This window comes from Rhagoletis pomonella, unplaced genomic scaffold (genome assembly GCF_013731165.1).
Source record: "Rhagoletis pomonella isolate Grant_MI unplaced genomic scaffold, Rhpom_1.0 Rhpom_scaffold_00013, whole genome shotgun sequence".
NCBI classification, from domain to species: Eukaryota; Metazoa; Arthropoda; class Insecta; order Diptera; family Tephritidae; genus Rhagoletis; species Rhagoletis pomonella.
Genome location: NW_023458567.1, coordinates 23,007,220 through 23,008,413, shown reverse-complemented (window position 1 = coordinate 23,008,413; position 1,194 = coordinate 23,007,220).

Here is a 1,194-nt window from a genome sequence, read left to right as displayed (position 1 = left end):
TAACAAAAAACAAATAACTTAAGGACGAGCACACCTAAAAAAGTGTATGTATGAAAAATTTAGAACTTCTCTATCTCTGTGGATGTTAAGGGAACCTGAACCTTTTAATCCTTGTGGTCCAGAAGTCACTGTCACAGGAAGTGATGCCCCTATCTGCAAAGAATCGGTTTACCTTTGGGTATAAAATTATAATTGAGTAGTCCACTTGCAAAGTTTGCTATGTAAAATTTTTTCGATTTTTAGTTGTTGGTGGATTACGTACCAGTATTTAAAGTAGTTTCCTGTCCACTAACAACACAGTGCAAAATCTTTTTATATTCTGAAAAAATAGGAGCAAATGTTAACTCTTCTTCCAAAAGTCGCTATCATACTTATTTATAAACTTTCAAAAGTATACATCTTCTGATGAACTTAGAAAACTGCTTTAGCTCGTATAGGCTGTTAATGTTATCTTATGTCATGTTAAGTTGTGTTACAATTTTGTAAGGCTATTATTTATCAAAATTTTCAGGTAATAATAAAAAAGATTCAATTTAAATGTTACTTGCTGTCGTAGTCGTTTTTTTTTTTTATTTATGGCTTTCTATTATAAAAACACATAACGCTGTTTGCAAGTGGACTACTCAATTGTGTGAAAATCAATTATCAAAATTTGTATGGAAACTCGTTTACGCATTTCTGAAAAATTTCTCTAAAAACTTCACTGAATTATCTTGATAAACTGAAGGCAATGTAACTCTGTCGCAAGCGTAGACGAAAAGAGAGTACGGGGCTTCATGTAACAGAGCTCCCAAATTTATAAGAATATCTGCTTGATAAAGTTATCGCTTAAGACGAGTATCACTAATATTAATTTAAATATCAGTACTGAAACGCTGAAATATTAGCATAGCATTTAATTTTGAAATGTAGAAAATTATCTTTGGCACATTCAAACACATAATAGTTGAAATTTTAAATTACGTTTGGTCGGAGGCGGAAATTTGAAAGTAACATCCGGTGCCCACGGATTTTCAAGGACAAAAATTTTACACATCAATTCGGACGCAGGCAATTTAAAACTTGATTTTCGGGACGCAGAAGGTTGTGAAATTACCGGCATCTTGAAAACAATGATGGTCAAAATTTTTTAGAACTTAGAGAAGCCACCATTTTTGGGCCTCAATCAACTACGCCGAATCGTTTGTAAATCTT